Here is a 23,088-nt window from a genome sequence, read left to right on the forward strand (position 1 = left end):
TCACGGGTCTCCAGCCTGGAGGGAGACAGAGGCTGTCAGACCTAAGGAACGCGGGGGCTCACGGGTCTCCAGCCTGGAGGGAGACAGAGGCTGTCAGACCTAAGGGACGCGGGGGCTCACGGGTCTCCAGCCTGGAGGGAGACAGAGGCTGTCAGACCTAAGGAACGCGGGGGCTCACGGGTCTCCAGCCTGGAGGGAGACAGAGGCTGTCAGACCTAAGGGACGCGGGGGCTCACGGCTCTCCAGCCTGGAGGGAGACAGAGGCTGTCAGACCTAAGGAACGCGGGGGCTCACGGCTCTCCAGCCTGGAGGGAGACAGAGGCTGTCAGACCTAAGGGACGCAGGGGGCTCACGGCTCTCCAGCCTGGAGGGAGACAGAGGCTGTCAGACCTAAGGGACGCAGGGGGCTCACGGCTCTCCAGCCTGGAGGGAGACAGAGGCTGTCAGACCTAAGGGACGCAGGGGGCTCACGGGTCTCCAGCCTGGAGGGAGACAGAGGCTGTCAAACCTAAGGAACGCAGGGGGCTCACGGGTCTCCAGCCTGAACCCACCTGCCTCTTAGTCCCAGCAGCGTGCGGGGCGACGTGTGCGGGCCGTGGGAAGAGGAGGCTTCTGGGGGAGGGCGGAGTGCTTGCCTGCTCACCCGGTGCCTCCTCCACCCTCCCCTGGCACACACTAAGTCACAGACGCAGATCCTTAGCAACGGGGCGACCGTCCACACAGAGCCCACGGCCACCACGGGCAGGACACGATGCAAACGGCCACGGATTCTATTTCCGCTGAATTTTGCTCCAAGTATGCAGAAAATCTGCAGGGCCACAGATCACGAAAGTCCCCGCAGCTAAGAGCAACAGGACTGTCCCCTACCCTGCAGTCTCAGGGGCTCCCATCTGAGCCGACCGTGGCCCCGACCACGGCAGGGCTCTCCTGGAGCTGGGAGCGCGTCTGCACACTGCCTTCCTGCAGCTGCTTTGGGAGGGGCTCTCAGGACGGGGAAGCAGGGACACAGCTGACCAGAGTCCGCGCAGTCCTGAGTCGGGCGGAACGTGCCCGGCTCTCCTCCCGTGGGCCCGGCTCTCCTGCGCTGCTCCCGACGCTACCTCGGCCCTCCCTGGCCTTCCTCACGTCCTGAGCTCCAGCCACACTGAACTTCCACCACCGTCCTCCGGGCCTTCAAACGCTGCCGTTTCTTCCGCCAGCAACACCGTGCCCTGTCCGGCCCCAGCCCAAGCGCGCGGCTGGCGGCTCGCGCCTCCTCAGCCTTCAGCCCCTGGGCCGCACGTTTCTCCCAGGCCGTCCCCCAACACTTCTACAGGAGACGGACTTTGAGAGGGCCGGGAGCAGGCCTCTGACAGCCTCTCGCGTGCGCGCCGTCTCCCGAGCGCCTAGTGGCTCAGCACACACTCGTCACGTGGAATTAGCACCTCCCTAAAATGGCCTCGAACCAGATGAACACACACATGTGAAAACACTGAAGAAATTCACTTTTACAGAGGTTTATTTATTTATTTGAAAGGCAGAATTAGAGAGAGAGAGAGACAGAGAGAGAGAGAGACAGAGAGATCTTCTATCTGCTGGTTCACTCTCCAGTGGCTGCAATGGTCAGGGCCAGGCCAGGCCGACGCCAGGAGCCTGGAACTCCACTGGGATCTCCCACATGGGTGCCAGCGGCCCAAGGACCTGAGCCATCTTCTGCTGCTTCCCCAGACAACATTAGCCGGGCCCTGGACTGGAAGTGGAGCAGCCGGGAATGGAACCCGTGGTGCCCGTGTGGGAGGTCAGTGTTGTACGTGGCGGCTTAACCTGCTGCACCTCAACACAGGCCCTGGGATTTCATTTTTGAAAAAGGAGGAAAAGGGGCCAGCGCTGTGTCGCAGTGGGTCAACGCCCTGGCCTGAAGCACCAACATCCCATATGGGTGCCAGTTCGAGACCTGGCTGCTCCACTTCCGATCCAGCGCTCTGCTATGGCCTGGGAAAGCAGAAGATGGCCCAGGTCTTTGGGTCCCTGCACCCACGTGGGAGACCTGGAAGAAGCTCCTGGCTCCTGGCTTCAGGTCAGCATAGCTCTGGCAATTGCAGTCATGTGGGGAGTGAACCAGTGGATGGAAGACCTCTCTCTTTCTCTGTGTGTTAACTCTGACTTTCAAATAAATAAATAAATCTTAAAAAAAAAAAAAAAGAAAAGAAAAGAAAGAGGAGGAAAAAGTCCCCATCAACAGAACTGAATTCTGGTTTTGAATTCCTCACTCCAGTGCTTTCTCAGATCCGCTACCACAAAGGAAAAGACACAGAGATATTTCTCTCCCGTCAGAATCGGGATTCGCTGAAGCGCGGGAGAGCCTGCCAGGCCTCCCCAGCCGCGCACTGCTCCCCACAGCGACAGGTCGTGCGGCATCACTCAGCCAGCCACGATGTTGCCAGCAACAGCCTCCAGCGGGGCCACCGTCACGCGTGCATTCCACTGTGGCACATGACGGAGAACCACCCACCAGAACTCAAACACAGGGCCTGGGTAAGTGTGCTGGGGCTGGGGCCCGCGCTGCACCCATGTGGCAGAAGACAGATCTCGGGCTAGAGGTGGCACCTAAACGCACACACTCTGCGTGGCAGAGTGGGCGTGAACTCCAGTCTCCTTGTGCTGGACTAGATGACACTCACCTCTAGCAGGTCTACGTCCCAGCCCCTGGAGCCTGTGCAACGCGTCCCTTCCACGGCAAAGGGGACTCTGCAGGACATCGCCAAGTCAGGACCCTGAACCCTGCCCTGCCTGGGCGTGCCCTACATAATCTCGAGAATCTCAGTGGGAGGCCGCGAGGCCGGGGCCAGGGGGACCCCCACTGCAGAGGCTGTGGCCATGCTGTGCTGCTTTGGGGGGGTGGCCACGCGCCTCTAGAGCTGGAAAAGGCAAGAAAGTGGACGCGGCCCGGAGGACACCTGGACTAACCCAGTGAAGCCACTGCGGGCTCACCTGGACAACCCGGAACACCAGTGTGCGGACTGCAGCCGCCCGTTCCGGCAGCGGCCACAGCCGGGCACCTGCGCTCACTGCCGCCACGTGTGTGCATCTGGGCTCATGCCGTCTCTTCAAAATGTCCCACCGACCACTGCCGCATCTCACCGTCTCTCCCGACACAACAAGGTGAGCACAGCTCCCACACGGTCGAGGCCGCTGCACTGAGAGGGAAGTCCTGGGCGAGCTCCCAGCACGCAGCCCTGGCGCTGCAGGCATCTGGGGACGAACGGAGGATGGGAGATCCATGTGTGCCCGGCTCTCTCTCTGCCTTCTGAGTAAACAAACTAAATAGACGTGAGCCTCAACAGAGGAAAGAAGTGTACTTAAACTGCAGCGTCCGATTCTGAGCCTTGATGGCTTAAAAGGAAAGGGCACGGACGGGGAGAGCGGTGGGAGGATGGGAAGCGCCTGGGTTTCGGCCTCGTCTGAGGCTGCCAGCGCCTCTTCTGGGTTGGGTTTTTCCTTGTTTCCAAGCAAAGGCTTCCCGTCTTCATGTGATCCGCTGGTGCTGAACAAACCCACGAAGAAGAAGACTCGGAGGGGTCAGTCAGACACACGTGCCCCTCTGTGCAGGACCCGCGTCTCTCCCGCACGCGGCACCTGCCCCGGGCAGGGACTGCACCAGCTGTGCTGGCGTGGACATGGTTTACAGGGCCCACGGGGAAGACAAACGACGACCGCATCACACGCATCCCCTGCTCCTGGTCTCCTAAGGCCCTGGGCCATCCTTCCTCTTAGAGCAGGGAAGAACTGTGTTAGAAGGAAAACACAGCACAGACCAATACATTTCAAAGCATTAATTTTTTACTTAAAACTTATTGGAAAGGCAGAGTTACAGGGAGAGAGAGGGAGAGAGAGACAGGGGGGAGAGGGAGAGGGAGAGGGAGAGAGGGAGGGAGACAGGGAGAGGGAGGGGGAGAGGGAGAGGGAGAAAGGGAGGGAGACAGGGAGAGGGAGAGGGGGAGGGGGAGAGGGGGAGAGGGGGAGAGGGAGAGAGGGGGAGAGGGAGAGAGAGAGGGAGAGAGGGAGAGGGAGGGAGGGAGAGAGAGAGAGGGAGAGCGAGGGAGGGAGAGGGAGACAGGGAGGGGGAGAGAGGGAGGGGGAGAGGGAGAGGGAGGGAGGGAGAGGGAGACAGGGAGGGGGAGAGAGGGAGGGGGAGGGGGAGAGGGAGAGAGGGAGAAGGAGAGGGAGATGGAGAGGGAGAGGGAGACAGGGAGAGGGAGAGAAGGAGGGAGAGGGAGAGGGAGAGAGGGAGAGAGGGAGAAGGAGAGGGGAAGGGGGAGGGGGAGAGGGAGGGGAAGGGGGAGGGGGAGAGGGAGGGGAAGGGGGAGGGGGAGAGGGAGGGGGGAGGGAGGGAGAGGGAGAGGCAGAGGGAGGAGAGGGAGAGCTTCCAGCTCCCGGTTCACAAGGGGCCAGGGTTGGGCTGGACAGAAGCCAGGAGCTTCACTTGGGTCTCCCACGTGGCAGAGGCCCACAGACTTGGGCCATCTCCTGCTGCTTTCTCAGGCTCTAGGAAGGAGTTGGATCAGAAGTGGAGCACCCATATGGGACGCTGGCATTGCAGGCAGAGGCTTAGCCCACCGTGTCGCGGTGCTGGCCCTGACTGACTGACTGACTGATTTCTTATTTCAAAGGCAGAGAGCCATCATCTGTCCACTGAGGCATCATCTGTCCACTGGTTCACTCCTGCATGCGTGCATCAGCAGGGGCCGGGTCAGGATGAAGTCAGGAGCCTGGAACTCAGTGTGGGTCTCGTACGTGGGCAGCAGGGACTCGAGCACTGAAGCTGTCGTCTGCTGCCCCCAGGGTGTGCACCAGCAGCACTGGAGTCCGCAGTGCAGCCGGGACCGGAACCCAGTCACCGCAGTACGGGGGGCAGGCGACCCCAGGGCATCTTTTTCTCTTTTTCTTTAAGGATTTATTTTATTTGAAAGGCTGAACTACAAAGAGAGAGAGGGAGAGATAGAAATCTTCCACCTGCTGTTTCACTCCCCAGATGGCCCCAGTGGCCAGGGCTGGGCCAGGTTGAAGCCAGGAGCAGGAGATCCCTCCTGTCTCCCATGTGGGTGGCAGGGGCCCAGGGGACTTGCGTCACCCTCAGCTGCTTTCCCAGGCACACCAGCAAGGAGCTGAATCAGAAATGGAGCAGCTGGGACTCAAACCGGTGCCCGTACGGGGTGCTGGCATTGCAGGCTACAGCCCAACTCATCACACCACAGTGCTGCTGCCTCCCCCTTCAGCTACTGTGCCGAATATGTGTCTCCAGTAGGACTTTCGGATAAAGCACAAACCTTGGGTTGGCCGTTTGGCCTAGCACCCTGCACTGGAGTGCTTGGGTTGAGGTCCTGACTCCAGCTTCCTGCTAATGCAGACTGTGGGAGCTGATGGTTCAAGTAGCTGGGTTCCTGCCACCCATGTGGGAAACCTGGCTGAGTTCCTGGCTCTTGCTTTTGGCCTTGGCCAAGCCCTGGCCACTGTGGCATTTAGGGAGTGAACAAGAGAACAGGAGTTCTCTCTGTTTCTCAAATAATAAAATAAATTTAAGAAGAACTGACTATGCCACAGTACCTTGGGTGAAGAAAGTCAAGGATGAGTTAGTACCATGGGTAAAACAGCGGCAAGACCGGCCATTTTCAGTGTTTGCTTAGAAACCAAATGCCACAAGATTTCACGCCTTCAGTTCAACAGGGTTTTTTGTTTTTGTTTTAGTTTATTTTTAATGATGACTCAAATGGATTTGGGGACTCAAATTTACCGAATTCTTCAAAGAATAAAAAAAGTCAAGGGCCGGCGTTGTGGTGCAGCGGGTTAAAGCCCTGGCCTGAAGCGCCGGCGTCCCATGTGGGCGCCGGTTCTAGTCCCAGCTGCTCCACTTCCAGTCCAGCTCTCTGCTGTGGCCTGGGAAAGCAGTGGAAGATGGCCCAAGTGCTTGGGCCCCTGCACCCACGTGGCAGACCTGGAGGAGGCTCCTGGCTCCTGGCTTTGGATCGGCGCAACTCTGGCCATTGTGGCCAATTAGGGAGTGAACCAGCGGATGAAAGACCTCTCTCTCTGTATCTACCTCTCTGTAACTCTTTCAAGTAAAATAAATAAAAAATATTAAAAAAAAAAAAAAAAAAAAAAAGGGAAGCTTGCCTAGGCTCACACAGAACGCAGCCGATCTGACAGTCCCATTTCAGCTGGTACAAGGCAATTCACTCGAAAACTAGGAGGAGACATTTCAACAGTCAACATTTTCAACAGGTACCTTAATACAGTGTAACAGGAAAACTCTGTCCTAAACGTAAGAACGAAGATCATTCTCCTAGAGCCCAGGTTCACACACAACTGGAGGAGGACTCCCAGGCACAGCGAGCCACACTGGGGCGGAGCGGGAGGGACGTGGCGAGCGACGGCGTCTCACGATGGAGAGGCCGGGGAGCCCCTTCTGGGTTTTGTTGGTTGTCGGCGTCTCTCATGCACCCACGGCTGAAGGGAGGGGCCCTTCCCCGCTGATGTTCCTTGTTTTCATCAGTTTTTCTACAGCAGAAAATAGTTTTACACTCAAATTATAAAAATTGATGATCCAAGCGCTGGTGAAGACGTGGAGTAACCAGAACCTCCACTCATGGCTGGAGAGACACAGAACGGCACAGCCACCCAGGGGAACCACCGGACGCCCCTCTGAAGCCCCAGCTTCCAAGAGAACCAACAGAAGAAATGAAGGCCCAGGCCCAGGCAGCTCCACTCCTAACCGCCCGAGCTGGAACAAGCATGCTGTCCACGGGCAGAAGAATGGGCAAGCAAAATGCACGACCCAAAAAGGATCCAACGACTGATAAAGGTGACAAGGTGGGTGAGCTTCAGGAACACGACCATGACCCGAAGAACCAGACCCAAGAGTCTACATACGCATGAAGGTCAAGAACAGGCAAGGCCAGTGCCGTGCGGGGGGCCAGGGGAGCACTGAGCAGGTCGGGGCACTGACTGGGAGGGGCCCCGAGGGGCTCTGTGGGGTAACTGACAGCGCCTGTGGTGGCCATGTGGGCATTCACACAAACAGAGCGCAGACAGGGGTGTGGGTTCGGCGCTGGGTGCACAGACACCGACGTGCAAGGGCCCAGCAAGGGGTTTAGGGATGCTGGCTGCAGGTCACTGAGAACGGGCACACGAGGAGAGGACAGCCAAGGAGCCCAGGAACTCAGAGGCATCAGAGACACGGAAGGGACAAGGACACCTCACAGAGCGGATCAGGAAGGCTCTGCCACGTGTGGGGGGCTCAGCGAGGTCACACACCACCGACGGTCTGGAGTCTGCCACGTGTGGGGGGCTCAGCGAGGTCACACACCACCGACGGTCTGGAGTCTGCCACGTGTGGGGGCTCAGTGAGGTCACACACCACCGACGGTCTGGAGTCTGCCACGTACGGGGGCTCAGTGAGGTCACACACCACCGACGGTCTGGAGTCTGCCACGTGTGGGGGGCTCAGTGAGGTCACACACCACCGACGGTCTGGAGTCTGCCACGTGTGGGGGCTCAGCGAGGTCACACACCACCGACGGTCTGGAGTCTGCCACGTGTGGGGGGCTCAGCGAGGTCACACACCACCGACGGTCTGGAGTCTGCCACGTGTGGGGGGCTCAGCGAGGTCACACACCACCGACGGTCTGGAGTCTGCCACGTGTGGGGGCTCAGTGAGGTCACACACCACCGACAGTCTAGAGTCTGCCACGTGTGGGGGCTCACTGAGGTCACACACCACCGACGGTCTGGAGTCTGCCACGTGTGGGGGCTCAGTGAGGTCACACACCACCGACGGTCTAGAGTCTGCCATGTACGGGGGCTCAGCGAGGTCACACGCCACTGACGGTCTAGAGTCTGCCACGTACGGGGGCTCAGCGAGGTCACACACCACTGACAGTCTAGAGTCTGCCACGTGTGGGGGCTCAGTGAGGTCACACACTACCGACGGTCTAGAGTCTGCCATGTACGGGGGCTCAGTGAGGTCACACACCACCAACGGTCTAGAGTCGCACTTAGGCCATCCTCCACTGCACTCCCGGGCCACAGCAGAGAGCTGGACTGGAAGAGGGGCAAGCGGGACAGAATCCGGCGCCCCAACCAGGACTAGAACCCGGTGTGCCGGCGCCGCAAGGCGGAGGATTAGCCTAGTGAGCCGCGGCGCCAGCCCAGTGAGGACGTGTTATTTGAGCACAACTAAATTCTCAAGAAAGTGTTTTCTCTAGATCCCATCAGACCAAGTCTGAAAGACTCGGGCTGTCTACCTGATAAACACAGACAGCAGAGCAAGAATGTAACAAGAGCCTTCGAAATCCTCCCGTCATTCCCTCTGCAGGAGTCACGGAAAACAGCCTCGACTCACGAAACGGCTGCTGGGAGCACTCCTGCGTCAGCCGGACAGGCTCAGCTGCGCCCTCTTTCCCGAGCGGATGCAGGCAGAGGGCAGGGCCGCGCTCTGGACAGAAACCAGGGGAGGAGAACAAGACCCGCAGGAGATGAAGATGCAAGTCAGTCTCTGAACCAAACCGCGACCCTTCCGAGGCCGCAGTCAGCGCACGAGGACAAGACAAATGACCGATCACGCCTTCGTCCCACCCCGGGGAAGTCGCTTTCCCTGCTTTGTTCCTTAGGGGTAACATGGGGAGGAGCAGCTGTCTTCTTCCCAGACAGTATCCATCAGCAGCACGGACTGCAAATCAGCAGGACGCATCTCGGCCTGTGTCCCTCCTGTCCCGGGGCCGCGCTGTGGTCAGCAGGACGCATCTCGGCCTGTGTCCCTCCTGTCCCGGGGCACGTGCTGTGGTCAGCAGGACGCATCTCGGCCTGTGTCCCTCCTGTCCCGGGGCCCGCACTGTGGTCAGCAGGACGCATCTCGGCCTGTGTCCCTCCTGTCCCGGGGCCGCGCTGTGGTCAGCAGGACGCATCTCGGCCTGTGTCCCTCCTGTCCCGGGGCGTGCGCAGTGGTCAGCAGGAAGCATCTCGGCCCTGTGCCCCTCCTGTCCCGGGGCCGCGCTGTGGTCAGCAGGACGCATCTCGGCCTGTGTCCCTCCTGTCCCGGGGCCGCGCTGTGGTCAGCAGGACGCATCTCGGCCTGTGTCCCTCCTGTCCTGGGGTGTGCGCAGTGGACAGCAGGACGCATCTCGGCCTCGTGCCCCTCCTGTCCCGGGGCCCGCGCAGTGGTCAGCAGGACGCATCTCGTCCCTGTGCCCCTCCTGTCCTGGGGCGTGCGCAGTGGTCAGCAGGACGCATCTCGGCCTCGTGTCCCTCCTGTCCCGGGGCGTGCGCAGTGGTCATCAGGACACATCTCGTCCCTGTGCCCCTCCTGTCCTGGGGTGTGCGCAGTGGTCAGCAGGACGCATCTCGGCCTTGTGTCCCTCCTGTCCCGGGGCCTGCACTGTGGTCAGCAGGACGCATCTCGGGCCTGTGCCCCTCCTGTCCTGGGGTGTGCGCAGTGGACAGCAGGACGCATCTCGGCCTTGTGCCCCTCCTGTCCTGGGGTGTGCGCAGTGGACAGCAGGACGCATCTCGGCCTTGTGTCCCTCCTGTCCCGGGGCCGCGCTGTGGTCAGCAGGACGCATCTCGTCCCTGTGCCCCTCCTGTCCTGGGGTGTGCGCAGTGGTCAGCAGGACGCATCTCGTCCCTGTGCCCCTCCTGTCCCGGGGCCTGCACTGTGGTCAGCAGGACGCATCTCGGCCTCGTGCCCCTCCTGTCCCGGGGCGTGCGCAGTGGTCAGCAGGACGCATCTCGGCCTTGTGTCCCTCCTGTCCCGGGGCCTGCATTGTGGTCAGCAGGACGCATCTCGGCCTGTGCCCCTCCTGTCCCGGGGCCCGCGCAGTGGTCAGCAGGACACATCTCGGCCTTGTGCCCCTCCTGTCCCGGGGCCCGCGCAGCACACTTTTATGGTGAAAGCGTTTGAACCAGAAACTGCAGAAAATGAGGAGCAAAAAATCCTTAGGCCCAAACCGCAGAACCGAAGCCGGGCGCAGCTTGGGCATATCTGGTTCCTGGTCACAGGTCACGGTTTCTATGAAGCAGAGGAACGTTACGCCACACAGAACCTCCACGTTCACTTAAGTCTTTGTCTTTGCGGGTAAATGCTGGTTAGTGGCAGGAGACAACAGGATTGACAAGGCTTCTTTCCCTCCTGTGACCTCCTTGGTGATGGTCTGAGGTCCTGGATGGAAACGGCTTTCCCACGCCAGACACGACGTTCTCCGTCCGACGGAGCTGCTTCAGTGTTGGAGAAGACTTCAACGTGGGCTTTCCCTCTCTGAGAACTGAAACACGTGGGAGGGTCCCCTGAGCACGCGTCGGCCGGCGCACCAGGGGCTCCGACGCCCTCCCTCACCGCGGCCCCAGCACTCATCACAGCCACTTCCTGTCTCACTCCACTGACTGCGGGGGGTGAGTGTGTGGGCAGAACAGAACCAAAGACGCAAATAAAAACCCTCCAGATCCACCGAGAGCAAGTGGGCAGCGGCCACAGCCACGCAAAAACGCATCCCACCGAGGGAGACCCCAAGGCAAGAATGGGGCTCGCAGGGACTGACCGACGCACACTAGCAGGTCAATACCTCCAAAACATGGTACTACTAGATGCTAAAAAGGGCACTTGACAAAATTCAACACCTGTCCCCAATTTCACAGAGAAGGAGCTGAGGAAGGCAGGCGAGGCACAGCAGGTGAAGCCGCTACCCCGAAAGCCCACGTCCAGCATCGGAGTGCCTGGGATCAACGCCCACCCCTGCCCTCCCGAGGAGCTAACGTGACTGGGAGACAGCAGAAGACAGCCCAGGTATGCGGGCCCTGCCACCCCATGGAGGCCTGGGTGGGGCTCCTGGCTCTGGCCTCGCCCGGCCTTGGCTGCTGCGAGCAATTGGGGAGTGAATCGGGATCCGCGTTGCCCCCCGCACCCACATCACTCTGCCTTTCAAATAAATCAATCTTTTAGGAAAAGAGTAACTAACAGAAAAATGCTTCCGTAATAAATTTTAAAAATATACACTTTCCTCCAACAGTCAGCATCGGAATTAACAATGAGAGACCAGAATATTGCTTCTGAAGGCAGGAACACATAAAGACCTATCTCTGGCACTTACATAAAACTTATCCGGAAAACCAGCTGAAGTGACCAGAAATAAGCAGTATAAAAGCTAAAAGAAAGAAACAGGACACTCCTGTCCTGCAGATACATGACCTCAAGAAAGCCAGCCAAAAACCTAGGGGAAGCATTAAGAAAATGTCGAAATAAAATATACAAAAATCAAGTGTTTCCTTAATGCAAATCATAATCAGTAATAAGATGTAAGTGGAAAATAAAGGTACACATTACATATTCAGGGGAGAAATGATTCTGTAAAAACCTCAAATACTTCTGGAAAAAACCAGATCAAACAACAATGCCAAAATGTTAACAAATGTTCAGTTTAGGAGCTGAATAGTAAAGGAGTTCATTAAACTCTTCCCTGTAGGTTGCTAAAAATTTCATATTAACAGTTAAAAGAGCTGATGACCTTCGGAAGAAAAGGGGAAGAGGGCTTTCCACCATGGGCTATTAGTATGTATGCAAAAGCCAAAGTAATTACAATACATTGCTATTAGGAAAAGAACAGAGAGGGACCAATGGCAGGGAGCAGAGTCCAAAATGAGACCAGATATTTACTGCACGCAAGAAGTGGGCAACTCAGTAAGCAGCACGCGGCACAGGGACGCACAGACGGGGCTCTTACTCCTTACGTCAAAGCAAACTTCAGATGAATGAAAGGTTTAAGTAGAAAAAAGGAAAGGAAGCTGTCGCTCCCCCTCTTCGTGGAGGAACGACACAGGACCCTGCGCTGTTCTTTCGTCTGCTCGGCCCTTCCCGGGTTTGCTGCTGGTTCTTCCCGGGTTGGCTACTATCCCTTCCACCTCCGTGGAAGGGCAGTTCCCCCTGGCCACTTTCCCCACTTCCGCAGGGGAGCGGCACACCGCCGGCCGGCTTTCTCGGGGGCTGCACGGGTTCCCTTAGATGTTCCCCATAGATGTTCCTGGTGCATGCCGTCTCTCTCCTCCTTTATAGTCCTCCTCCGCCAATCCCAACTCGGCTGCCCACACGCCGAGTACGCTGCTCTCCAATCAGGAGCAAGTCCTACAGTTAATTGGTTGAACTGGAGGCAGCTGTGCGGAAGCTGTTTACTTCTCTCCCAGCGCCATATTGTGGGAGAGCAGATGCATAGAATAAGTCTTAATTCCAGTAACAGTCTAGTCCGGTTTGCTCCCCACAGGAAGCCATAAAATCTCAGAAAATATGGATAATTTTTAAAAATCCTGAGTTTTTTTTAAAGATTGACTTATTTATTTGAAAGGCAGAAAGAGAGAGAGAGAGAGAGAGAGAGAGAGAGAGAATCTTCTATCTGCTGGCTCACTCCCCAAATGGCTGCCACAGCTGAGGCTGGGCCAGGCCAGACCTAGGAGCAGGAGCTTCCGCTGGGTCTCCAGGGTGGGTGCGGGGCCCAAGCACTGAGCCGTCCGTCCTCCACTGCTCTCCCAGGCCAGAGCCCGGAGCTGATGGGGAGTGCAGCAGCCGGGATGCCAGCCCCGAAGGCGGAGCTTCACCCGGGAGAAGATCTTTTTAACTAAGTTGACACGAAACTCAGAGCCCACAAGTGATGAACACATTCAAAACACAAAACTGAGGGGTTTGGGGCAGTGGTTAAGACATCACTTGGGTGGCCGGTTTGAGTCCCGGCTGCTCCACTTCCGATCCGGCTCTCTGCTGTGGCCTGGGAAGGCAGCGGAAGATGGCCCAAGTGCTTGGGCCTCTGCACCCACGTGGGAGACCCGGAAGAAGCTCCTGGCTCCGGATCAGCCCAGCTCCAGCTGTTGCGACCATTTTGGGGAGTGAACCAGAAGATGGAAGACCTCTCCCTCTCTAACTCTGCCTCTCAAATAAATAAATAAATCTAAAAAAAAAAAAAAAAAAAAGACATTACTTGGGATGCTCGGATCCTCTAACGTAACTCCTGAGTTAGAGTTCTGGCTCCATTTCGGAACCAGTTTCCCACTAATGTGTGCCTGGAAGGTGGCGATGGCCGCCCATGTGGGAGACCTGGGCTGAATAACAGGCTCCTAGCTTCAGCCTGGCACAGTCCTGGCTGTTGTGGGCATTTGGAGGGTAAACCAACTTTGTCTCTATCTCTATACCTTTCAAAATAAAAAAGTGGAAAAAAAAAAAGGCATCGGCTAGGGTTGCAGCCACGTCAGGCAGGGCCACGGGATCTGCTTCCCAGGTGGCTGACTTACAAGCTCCTACTGGCCTCAGCTCCTCTCCACATGGCCTCCTCCCAGGCTACTTGACGACCTCTTGATGTGACGGCAGGCTTCCCCAGAGTGAGCAGTCCAGCAGAGAGCAAGCACAAGGTGCAATGTGTTTTATGACCTAGCCTGGGAAGTCACGCTCCACCCACTGCAATGTTCTAACGGTTAGTGTGGGAGGGAACGACACAAGAGTGAATACCAGGGCTGGCGCTGTGGCACAGTGGGTAAAGCTGCGCCTGCAATGCCAGCATCCCATGTGGGCACCGGTTCGAGTCCCAGTGGGTCCACTTCCGATGCAGCTCTCTGCTATGGTCTGGGAAAGCAGTGGACGATGGCCCAAGGCTTTGGGCCCCTGCACCCATGTGGGAGACCTGGGAGAAGCTCCTGGTTCTGGATCAGCGCAGCACTGGTGGTTCTGGCCATCTGGGGAGTGAACAAGCAGATGGACGATCTCTCTCTCTGCCTCTGCTTCTCTAATAAATAAATAAATCTTTTTTAAAAAATAATGAATCCGGAGAGCCAGAGTGACTGGGGACGCCTTGGAGGCTGGTCACCACTCACCTCACTGACTCGAGGATATACTACAAACTAAGACATGGTCCCAGAAAGCAGCTCAAGGATGGACAAAGAGACTGTGGACAAAGGAAACCGCAACAGTGAAGGTAAATTTAAGCACACATTGCTAACATAAAGCAACAGACAATGTCTGAGCCCAGAGTAAACCCACAGCACACTGGGTGGGAGGGGCTGGATGAAGCTGAACCCTTCTCCAAGACCCCTACTTATCTCAGAGGAGACAGGAAGCTAACTTCAAAGTATTCACCTTCAAAGTTTGAGAGTAATGGTGAAGAAAATAAACACTGAGTACCTTCCTTTTCAAACTCATAGTTTAGAACAATGAAATGAGAACACAACCATCAACCAATTAAAGAGATAAAAAGTGTTAAAGGAAGAACCACCTGGAACAGAAGAGGCAGACAGAATAACTGAAGATGGTAGGGACAAGACCTAACTGTATCAATAACCACAATAAATATTAACCTCTTAAAAAAGGTAAAAGATACAGACAGATTCAATTTTAAAAACAAACAACCTGTACAGCATCATAACAGATCATCTAAAATAAAAGACTGTAAGTTACAGCAAGTAAATAGTTCATCAAATGACAGATGGCATAGCTATCTTAGTAACACAGACAGCAGCATTTCTAGAATTAGAATCATCAGTTCATCAGGAAGATAACTCCAGGTCCACGTAACTTGTTAAAAACAGCTTTAAAAGGTATGCCACACAAACTGACAAGTGCCGGCATTCCATATGGGCGCTGGTTCTAGTCCTGGCTGCTTCACTTCGATCCAGCTCTGCTGTGGCCTGGGAAAGCAGTGGAGGATGGCCCAAGGGCTTGGGCCCCTGTCCCGATGTGGGAGACCCAGAAGAAGCTCCTGACTCCTGGCTTCAGACTGGCCAGCCATTAAGGGAACGAACCAGTGGATGGAAGATCCCTCTCTCTATCTCTCTCTGTTAACTCTGCCTCTCAAATAAATAATCTTTTAAAAAAAGAGAGATAGAAATGCTAATTACCCTGATTCGATCAGTATACACTGTGTTACATGTGTTAGAATATCACACTGTACCCCATAAATGTGTATATTGTGTTAATAAAAATTTTAAAGTTAGAAAGCCAAAAATAAACAAACTAACAAATAACTAACTCAGAAAGGGAGAGAGAGAAGCCCAGGGAAAGCTGGGCAAACCACAGGATCAGCGCTTCGTGTTTCCAGCAGAGGAAACAACAATGGCTGAAACATACACAAAGATATGTTCACCTCACTAGGAACCAGGCAGATGCAAACTGAAATGAAAGTACCACTGACACCCACAAAATCGGCACAGCTAAGTGTGGGTGACGGCGTGGTGCATCGGGGACTCTGGGCAGCACGGCCGTCGTCCTACGGAGCAGAACTTGCGTGAAGTCTGCCGGCCAGCAACTTCCCCCACTCTTAGGTGGCCCTGGTGGGCTCCCATCCCCACGCCCTGCAGCTCCTCTGTGGCGTGAGCCCGGACTCACACCCACCGCAGGGCCTACGCAGGGCCTACGCAGGGCCACGTGGGGACGCCGCCCGCCCGCAGGAAGCCCTCCACACTAGACGTTACTTGCAGTCCGCTCCTCGGAACCCAAAGGCACACTGTCAGGACTACCCGCGCTGACCCACACAGTCACATTCTAGCCAGCAGCGGGAGAGGAATGAACTCAGCCCACAGCACTGCAGGAGCAGAAACAGGCTGCCAAGCGACGGTGAGCTGTCAGGCGTGCAGGGATACACGGGAGGTGCGTGTCCTCTCAAGAGGGCAACACGTCAACAGGACGAGGTTGGCACGGCTGATGGGAAGGAGGCTTCAGGAATGCCTGCAGCCTGGGGCGCGAGACTCCGCAGGGGAGACCTGCACTTGCTCCTGATGGAAACGCCACCGAGAATAGTACACACGCCGAAGACAGGATTCACGCAGGACCCCTGCTGGGTGAGTGCAGCCACAGAACAGGGAGGTGGAGGCAGGGAGAGCGGCGGGAGCTGCAGTGGTGGTCCTGGTGGCGCGGAGGAAGGCCTGCGCTGAAGAAGTCAGAGCCAGCGAACGAGCGGAATTCTGGAACATTCTGTATCTGACAGGACTTGCTGATGGCGTGAAAGCAGGACACACGGACAAGAGAAAACTCAGAGGCTTTTCCGGGTTTCTGGCTTGAGCATCACGGTAGGCAGAGGCGGTACTGTTCAAGGAGACGGAGGAGACCAGGACTCATTTGGGGATGGACAGGCCAAGAGGCGTCAGGAACGTACGAAAGTTGAGGCACCTTGAATACTCACATGAAAACATCAGAGGCGGCAGCCACTGTGTGAGTCCCGAGCCCGAGGGCAGATCGGGCTAGAAACAGACCCGGGAGGCGAGGCAGACAGCCAGTGGACAGACACTGGGCGCTGCCGCGGAGGAAGGCCCAGGAGAGGCGACAGCAGAGCGGCCAGTGGGGAAGGGTCCTGATGTGCCTTCACTCCAGCTGACGCGCACAGGACGAGGCAGCGGGGAAGCCGGGGACGGGGCGCACAGACCGCACCCGGCAACCCGGAGACCAGCGGCGACCACGCGCGGGGCACGGCAGCGAGCAGGAGAAACGGAAGCGCGTGGGAGGGTTCTTCCTCCCCAGGAAGGAGCTCCAGGCCGCTGCCAGCGGAGTTAGCACGGAGAACAAGAACTCAGGCTGCAACGAGCGAGGTGGTGCAGTCCCAGGAACCCCCGCTGACTGGCACACACGTCCACCGAGTCAGCCAGTCCAGCACTCGGGGCTCGGTAAGACGCCGTGACCACATGGTCTCCTCTACCTCCCCTGTGGGTCTCAGGCTCCAGCTGCTGGCAGAGAGGGGAAGTTCCAGCTGTGTCCTCTATCAGGATATCTGGGTTCAAGTCCTGGTGGTGGTTCCTGACTCCAACTTCCGGTACCGCGAACCCCGGGAGGCAGCAGCAGTGGCTCGCGTCACTGGGTCCTGCCGCCCGTGTGGACAGCTGGTTTGAGTTCATTGCTTTGGTCTCTGCCCAGCGCTCGCTGTTGCAAGCACCTGAGCGGTAAACCAGTGGGTGCGAGTTCTCTCTATCTCTCCTCCTCTGCCTGTCCCCATGTCTCTCTTTCTGCCTCTCAAATAAGTTAAAAAAAAAAAAATGTTATAATTAGAAGACGTAAAACACAGCTCTGATGCCCCTCCAGAACGATGCACACACACACACAAAATGATGCAGCATAAAGGGCCCAGAGGTTCAGTCGTGCCTGCCACACCGCTATCCCGGCAGCCGGGGGAGGAGCCGATCTCCAGTGAGCCAGGAATGACAAACTGGAAACACAGGTCGGAGAAAGCGTCAACTCTGAGACGTCTAAGGAAGCACAGCGGCAGCAAGAGGCTCAGCAGAGACCTCCGCCCGCTTCCCCGCGCGGCGGCCTCCCGGGCCTCCAGCCCTGCCACTCCAGGGCCTGCCCGGCGGAGCGAGCAAGGCCGGGCCGCTAGCTCAGCACTCTGCCCTCTCCCCCAGTCTCCCCCAAGACGCTCGGTTCTGACAGACTCGCTCGGCGTTTAAACAAGCGAAACGCGTGATTTGAATTGAAGCTGTCTTTCTCTACAAGGTCAGTTAACAGCTGTAAAAAGCAGGGCATGCTGGGAGCTGAGCCTGCTTGCCGTTTTACCTTGAAAGGGCCCATCCTGAAGTGCTGCGTAACCAGCTGGTTCTGCATGTCTGCAGATAACTCCATTTTTCTATCATCTTCCTTGTCCACTCCACCCGGAGGCAGGACCCACACCTGCCCTCAGGGTGAGGGGACGGCACAGCCCCGTAGCACTGCCCAGGAGGGGAGACACCACCGTCTCACTGCCTGAAGCCACGGGCTACAAACAACACCTCGGATCACAGCCGCCTGTCCCGAGTGCACCTGGAAAAGGACGACGGGGGATACGGACGAGGCGCCCATCGCTGAGACCCAGCGTACAGAGCATGATCTGAATTAACCACTCAGCTGAGCACCAGCAACGCCGGCCGGGGGTGGGCATCTGGCCTAGCGAGTGTGACGCTGGTCAGCACGCCCCCTCAGGTCCACGCTGCCCCGCTCGGGCTTGGCACTGCCTCCAGCGCTCAGCTCACAAGCCGGGAGGCAGGACGACGGCTCGAGTGACTGAGGTTCCTGCCACTCCCGTGGGAAACCTGGATTGAGTTCCTGGCTCCTGGCCCCAGCCGCTGTGGGCATTTGGGGCAGTGCACCAGAAGGTGGGAGTGCGCTTTCTATCTGTGTCTGTCTGCGAAGGAGTGGGGAGGGAGGGAAGGAGGGAGGTTGGTTAGAGGCAGTGTGAAAATGCACTAGGCACGGTCTCAGAGCTGGGTGTGTGAGGAGGGGACTGAGGTCAGTCACCAGACTCCACCAGCCAGGGTCCAGGGACATGGCAGCACGCTTGTTCTGTAGAACATGGGTCATTTTTAGTCAGTCACACTCCAGTAATTTAACAGATGGCCTTATAAATTTGCCACAAACATATTCTCTCCCTCTCTCCAACTTTTCTGAGGGTTGCAAATAACATAACATAACATAACATAACATAACATAACATAACATAACATAACGGGCCGGTGCCATGGCGCAGTAGGTTAATTCTCCGCCTGAGGCGCCAGCATCCCATATGTGCACCGGTTCAAGTCCCGGCTGCTCCACTTCCAATACAGCTCTCTGCTACGGCCTGGGAAAGCAGTGGAGGATGGCCCAAGTCCTTGGGCTCCTGAACCCACGTGGGAGACCTGGAAGAAGCTCCTGGCTTCGGATCAGCACATCTCTGGCCGTTGCGGCCAATTGGGGAGTGAACCAGCAGATGGAAGACCTTTCTCTCTCTCTCTCCTTCTCACTGTCTGTAACTCTACCTCTCAAATAAATAAATAAAATAATTTAAAAAATATATTTTATTATAACCATTAGGACTACCTATATCTTTTTTTTTTTTTTTTTTTGACAGGCAGAGTGGATAGTGAGAGAGAGACAGAGAGAAAGGTCTTCCTTTTGCCATTGGTTCACCCTCCAATGGCCACCACGGCTGGCGCGCTGCGGCTGGCGCACCACGCTGATCCGATGGCAGGAGCCAGGTGCTTCTCCTGGTCTCCCATGGGGTGCAGGGCCCAAGCACTTGGGCCATCCTCCACTGCACTCCCGGGCCACAGCAGAGAGCTGGCCTGGAAGAGGGGCAACCGGGACAGAATCTGGCGCCCCGAGTGGGACTAGAACCCGGTGTGCCGGCGCCGCAAGGCGGAGGATTAGCCTAGTGAGCCGCGGCGCCGGCCAGGACTACCTATATCTTAAGACGAGATCTTGGACTTCTCCCACCTCAAAGTTACTGCCTATAGAATGTTAAGTTTCCACACTCACACGTCTTGGCAAATACACGTTCGGACATGTACATAAAGGCTCTCTCCTATTGCCTCATTTTTGTCTTTGTGGCTGCTACAACGATGACCGCAGACTGCACCCCTCTGAGTTCAGGAGATCAGCAGTCCCAAGCCCAGGGGCTCCTCCAGAGGCACCGGGCAGTTTCTGGCAGCTCACGGCGCCCTGGGCTCACCCCCCCCCCCCCCGCCTGTCTTCACGGGGCCTCCCCTTGGCGCTCACCTTTCTGGGAATCTCAAACCTCCCTCTCTGTTCCTATGGAATTGAGTTCAGGGCCCACCTTAAATGCAGGAAGATTTCATCTTCAAACACCCTCGTGCCGAAGGAGGTCACAGTTCCAAATGTCGGGCTTAGTACTGGAACATACACGAGTATTTCACAAAGGGCATGGAAAAATGGAATTAAATGATAAACTTATTTTTGAGCAAAAAAATGTCTGAAACCCAAGAATTCTTTTTTCACAATGTGCATTTTCCATGAACTTTCTGAGGACTCTTGTATCTTTCTGAGGACTCCCACGCTGCTGGTTAACAGCTGTCTGGCTGGGCTCCCAAAACAGCAAGCGTCGGCCTCTTACCCTATCTCCCCAGAATCCAACCTGACTCGAGAGAGGCTGCGATTCACAGGAAGTCAACAGGGAACCGCTCAATGCCGTGAGTGCTGGCTCCTGAATCTATCCAACTTTCACATCAGAATAAATGTTTGTTTTTCTTCTCCAACTGAGTCTCAGCTTTGTCTGCCTGGGAATTTATTCCCTGTCCCAGTGGAATTAGATTAACAGGGTAATTTTATTAGTACTGCTGCCCGTAACATTGACATTCCTATCTTATTCTCGAGTTGTTGCTGCTTTTCTTTTTTAAATTTACTTGAAAGGCAGAAAGAAGCAGACACAGAGATCTCTCCTCTGCTGGGTCTCCCTCCAAATGCCCGCCACAGGCTAGGCAGGGAGCCGAGAACTCGGTCTGGGTCTCCCACTGGGCGGCAGGGAGCCAGGTGCTGAGCCCTCACCTCTGCCTCCTGGGACTGCGGCAGCACAGCTGGGCTGGGGGCGGACTTGAACCCAGGCACTCCCACGTGGGATGCAGGCAGCCCAAGGCTGTGCTAGCCGCTGTGCCACACCTGCCCCTCCCAGAAGTTTGAAACCATGGATTTACCCGCTTTTTCCCACCTAATTCGGGCGAACGAAGACAACATCTAACCCAGCCCCACCCCTCTGGCCGAGCGTGGCCGTCAGCTCCTTTTCTTCACTCTGGTGCTTTCTGTGGGCCACCCCTGCCGCCACATCACGCACCTCACACGTCCGAGGGAACTCAGAAAGGTCAGAAAGTTACTCATTTGGGTACAAAAAAGTTAAAAATACATGCAGAATGTTTTCATGGAGTGCATTTTCCATGAGCTTCCTGAAGCCCCCCCCCCAACACTCTGTGTGTGCGCGTGTGTATTCCTGTCGCGCTGGCCCCCTGCACCACTCACCTGCCCCCACCCATATCTGAATCCTCTATTTGTGAGGCTGACAGAATCTGTCTAAACCTCCGTCAGACACAGAGAGAAGAGCAGCAGCCTGACACGCACTTGACACCAACGTGCCGGGCACTGTTCCACACGCGCCACGTTCACTCTGTCCTCACTCCGGGAGGGGTGCTCTCACCTGCATCTTAGATGAGCAGAGAGATGAAGAGGTCAGGAAACAACGGGACCAGAACAGGACCCGGGGAGGCCGAGACGAGCTCCCGAGTCCGTGTTCTCCATCCCGCTGAGGAAGACGCCGGGGGTGACTGCCAGACTCGACGCTGCCCTGGGGACGCCGAGGTCCCAGGGGAGTGTCCCAAGATGCTTTTCTGTACATCTCACTTTCCCTGCAAGGATCATGCATGAATTCTGTAATCACAGAAATGACTTTTCAAGTGCTGACTTGTGGGATACAACATAATGACAATGGCAAGCATGTGGCGCGATGATCCAGACACCACTACATGTGACTCACTCACTCAGTGCTCGCAACGACTGTAACCCTCATCAAAATATTGTTAACTTGTGACTTGGGGGAGGGGGAGAGTTAGTCCTATCCCCTGGTCCACTTCCCAAATGCCCGCCAACGGCTGGATCTGGACCAGGTGAAGCTGGCAGCCAGGCCCCCAATTTCTTGAGCCGTAACTGCTGTCTCCCAGGGCCTGTGTTAGCAGGAAGGTGCAGCTGGGGTCTGGAGGGGCACTGAGCCCCGGCCCTGCAGTCCGAGACACGGGCATCCTAACTGGCACTGGAAGCCCTGGGCTATGAACGCCCACCCTCGTGGTCTTTTATGATGAGAAGACGGAGGTCACAGGGCTCGTGAGTGCCAATCAGAGTTTGTGTGAACTAAACCAGGCTGCCTGAGTCACGCCCACGTGTAACACGTCAGTGTCCAGGCCAATCGGACTCTGCAAGAACGCGTCAATGCCAAGAACATCTGTGCTTCCCGTCCTGTAGCCCAACCCAGACACGAGACAACTCGAACACCAAGCGCCCCCTCCGCTCCCGATTCCCCACCACCAGGCAGGGACCTATCCTCCGAGGCCCACGCCGCTCCTATCTCTAAAGCACTCGGTCCGTTCTTCCTTACATTAAGAGTCATCACACACCGAGCGGGAAGGACGAGACCGTGCCGACTCCTGCTTCAACCCTCAGCTCCCGGCACAGCGGCTTGAAAGAAAACCGGGAGCGTGTAGCTTAATTAAACGATTCAATGTAAATATAGTAACGGAAGAAAAAAATCTGCCTCGCTCACCACACCACGTACTAGACACTCCAGTGTTTCCATTCCAGGCGGACTGCTTAATTGAGCAACAGTGGCCCAGATTAGAGGGCATTTAAATTACCCCTTTCCAAACAGTGTCACAAATGCAGAATATTTTCTCCTTTTGCCACTGGATGAGCCGGGCACACTGCCAGATCTTTTTCTAATTAAGGTCCTGTGGTTAATTACTTCATCTGGTAGCATTTCCTTGCATGCTGTTAAATGTAAAGAGACTGGACTTTTCCCACTATGCCTGAGACTGGGGCAGTCGTCCAGGCCAGTCTCACGAGGGCACGCTCACCAACACAGAAGAGCCGCTACCCTTCACTGACCAGATGAGCACCCCCACCCAACACTCTCTTAGCAAGGCTGTGGGGAGACAGGCACTCATCCATCGCTGGTGGAGGGAGAAGCCCACAGTGCTCAACCCTGCCCACCTTCCATAAACTCCACGACTTGGCGTGTCTACTCCAGGAACTCAATGTACACATTGTTTATAACGACATGGTTGGAAAACTCCAAATACCCCTCCGCAATGGACTACTACGCAGTGGGGCAACAGAGCAGCTCTCTGTGCTGGGAAAAGATCTCTGAGACAAGTTGCTGGGTGAGAGAGCCCGCAGAACCGCACGGGTGGCTGCAAGCAGTTCTCGAAAAATACGATGAAACAATAAGCACATTGTCTCACACTCTAGGCGGTTTTTTCATAATGCACCATTTTTCACGAACTTGCTGGAGACCCACCAGTGCAGGTACACATTCACGTAAAAGCAGGAGGAAAAGGAGGACCGTATGTTTCTGCTAGATCTGCAGAAAGTAACAAGGCCAGTTCAGTTTTCACTGAAGGGAAAACAAGGAGCAAGCATTTGGCAGCGTGATCAAGATGCCTCTCGGGACACCTGCCACTCACGGCCGAGTGTCTGGTTTCGGTTCCGCAGACTTCCCGATTACAGCTTCCGTCTAAACCACACCCTGGCAGGCAGCAGGTGACGGCTCAGGTGCCTGGGTCTCCACTTCCTACAGAGACCCCGACTGCATTCTGCCCCGC

The 23,088-nt window shown here is 56.3% G+C and overlaps 1 protein-coding gene across 1 annotated transcript in view; it reads right to left on the minus strand.

Moving 5' to 3' along the window:
- PACS1 (phosphofurin acidic cluster sorting protein 1) overlaps nt 1-23,088 on the minus strand; it is a 159,502-nt gene that overhangs the window by 48,572 nt on the left and 87,842 nt on the right. The gene's annotated exons all lie outside the window — the stretch shown is intronic.

Source organism: Oryctolagus cuniculus, chromosome 1, assembly GCF_051225735.1.
Source record: "Oryctolagus cuniculus isolate XC-2025 breed Fujian yellow rabbit chromosome 1, ASM5122573v1, whole genome shotgun sequence".
NCBI classification, from domain to species: Eukaryota; Metazoa; Chordata; class Mammalia; order Lagomorpha; family Leporidae; genus Oryctolagus; species Oryctolagus cuniculus.